This window comes from Microtus pennsylvanicus, chromosome 4 (genome assembly GCF_037038515.1).
Source record: "Microtus pennsylvanicus isolate mMicPen1 chromosome 4, mMicPen1.hap1, whole genome shotgun sequence".
Lineage (NCBI taxonomy): Eukaryota > Metazoa > Chordata > Mammalia > Rodentia > Cricetidae > Microtus > Microtus pennsylvanicus.
The window spans coordinates 80,855,607-80,858,186 of record NC_134582.1 but is presented as its reverse complement, the minus strand read 5'-3'; the positions used below and the strand labels follow the sequence as shown (position 1 = coordinate 80,858,186).

The 2,580-nt window shown below is 46.8% G+C and overlaps 1 long non-coding RNA gene across 1 annotated transcript; it reads right to left on the bottom strand.

Annotated features, from left to right (window-relative positions):
- Positions 1-241: 241 nt before the first annotated feature.
- Positions 242-1,286, bottom strand: LOC142848758 (uncharacterized). The gene is made up of 2 exons (XR_012910468.1): positions 949-1,286; positions 242-489 (listed from the first exon to the last, which is right to left on the bottom strand). It is a non-coding gene; the product is annotated as an uncharacterized LOC142848758 (long non-coding RNA).
- Between the last annotated feature and the right edge of the window lie 1,294 nt (positions 1,287-2,580).

Genomic DNA, 2,580 nt, shown 5'->3' with positions numbered 1-2,580 from the left:
TTAACAGGGTCTCATTTATCCCAGTTTGGCCTTGTACTCACTAGCAGAGGATGAGCCCCTGCCTCCACCTCCCAAGTTCTGTGATTATAGGTGTGTACCACCAAGCCTGATTTATGTGATTCTGGGGTAGAGTCACCAGCTTTGTGCGTGCTAGGCAAAGGCTCTACCAACTGAGACACATCCCCCAGCACCTAGAGGAAAAAAGTAAAGGAAAATAAAAAGAGCAAATTCTAAACACCTGTTTCAGTTTATCTTTTAATTTTTTTAAATGTCCATAATTAATGTTAGTAATGGGAGAGCCACCATGTTTGTATAAGTTTGTTAGTTCCCTGTTGCCACCACAGCAAATTCCTGCACATACGAAGGATGAAGCCGAGGGACTGAGCCAGGGGTAGCTGCTGTGCTGTAATCAAGACTTGGGAGAGGCAGGGGCAAGAGCAAGAGTTCCAGGTCAGTCTGGGCTATGAAGTTGGTGAAGTTAGATTCTATCTAAAAACAAAACACACACAAACAAACCCTTTCAACCAAACCAAACAAAACAACAAAAAGAAAGGAAGGGAGGGAGGGAGGGAGGGAGGGAGGGAGGGAGGGAGGGAGGGAGAATGAGGATGAGGCCAGAAAAGCACAGTGGCTTTGTTCTCGTAGGTTCCTCCTTTTGCACATTATTCCTTAGCTTCTGGGCTCCACCTGCGTGTGGCCGTTCTGACGTCATTCATGTGCCGACACTTGTGATAGCTTTAAGTCCCACCTAGATAGCTCAGGATTACCATCTCCTCACAGTAAGCCCCCTCCCCTCACTGCAGCCACAAAAGCCCCCTTTCTGTGTAAGTAACATTTATTGGACGACTGGGGAGGCTGATAGTCAGCTTGCCTGCAGGCAGCATCAGGATGACCGAGGGGCGGCTCTGTCCTTCCCCCAGCTATAGCTTTGCCCTATCGTGGTCTCACCTCAGCTTGAACAGCAGGTTGTTGGCTTCGTTGGACTGTACTCATCGTGACACTTCAAAATCCAGAAGTGGGTAAGACTTTCCACACTTGGACTTCAACCTTTCTGCCACAGTTTCCTCATTTTCAGGGGGTCACTTTGATAGTGAGAACCTGAAACAGCTGGGGGGGGGGAATCTGAGGCAGCACTGACCGCCTGAGGATCCAGAGAAGAAGGTGGCGGAGGGTCCGTTGGGCTGCTCTCCTCTGTCCACAGGTGAGTCATCACAGATCAACTCCAAGTCTGAGACAGGCAATTGCTTCCTACTGAGAAATGTCCTCGTGAGATGACATCTGGCAAGGCCTCGATGTTGGGTAACAATGAGAGCGGGAGAGAGCAAGACAAAGATTGCTTTTGTAGCCAGCTGCAACCCGGGCCACGGCACAAGCTCCTTCTGCTTGCAACACAATGACCTCATTCCTGACCTCACCCCTGGGGGAGCCCAGCCTTGCTCTAACTTGCTTCTCTGCAGACGACGTGACCGTTGCTTGAAGACAACTTGCTTATGCCGTGTGGGGCTCAGTTAGCATCGCCTTTCCTGCCTGTGATCTTGTGTCTCTGAAGAATTTCCAAACTGATCTTTTTCATTTTCCAATCTGACTTTCTAATTCATGATTTAAAAACAAAGCAAAACCAAAAAACCTCTGTGTCCTCAGGTATTAAGTGTCTTTATTTCTTCATGCTCTTAAGTGTGTAAGTAACTTTCTTTTATATTGTGTCAATTGAGCTCACTATGTAGCTCCAACTTACCTACAGCTGACTAGGTAGACCAAGCTGGACTCTACCTCACAGAAATCCTCCTGCCTCTGCCTCTGGAGTGCTGAATTAAAGGTGTGTGCTCCCATGCCTGGTCCTGGGTTGACATTTTCTTAATAATTAAAATATTATAGAACCACAACTATATGGCTGAAGCGTTAAAATAAATTGGAACTTCAAAAATGAGTATGTGGGACACAGTAGTGCACCCCTTTAATCCCAGCTCTTGGGGGACAGAGGCAGACAGATCTCTGTGAGTTTGAGCCCAGCTTAGGGAGTTCCTGGCCAGCCAGGGCTACATGGAGAGACCCCATCTCAAAACAAACAAAACCACCGAGGAGCCCAGACTAAGTCAGAGAAAATAAAACCCCCAAGCCTAAAATGAGTATATGTATGTAAATATTTTATAAAAACACTTCAGGATTCTAAATTCATTAATTTCCCTAGCAGCCAATTAAAAATGACCCAAAGAACAAGTAATAGCTGAGAAAAAGCAATAGCTGACTTTCTTTTCTGCTGTTTTCACGCTATGTCAAAGAGGACGGCTGCCAAACAATTCATTTCTGCTTAGACACTATCACTTCAGCCTCAGGTTCTTAGGAATTTTAAATAAAAGGGAATAAAGGGTCTGCAGATGCCGTGCAGTTGATCAAGCGCTGCCTCACCTGCAGGAAGCCCTGGGCTCCATTCCCAGCACCCGAATAAACGGAAGATGGAGGCTTGTAGTTCCCAACACACGAATGTAGAGGCAGGAAGATCAGGAACAAAAGGTCAGCCTTGGCTACAAGGCCAGCCTGAGCTTCTTGAGACTCTGCCTCAAAACAAAGGACAGCGACAAA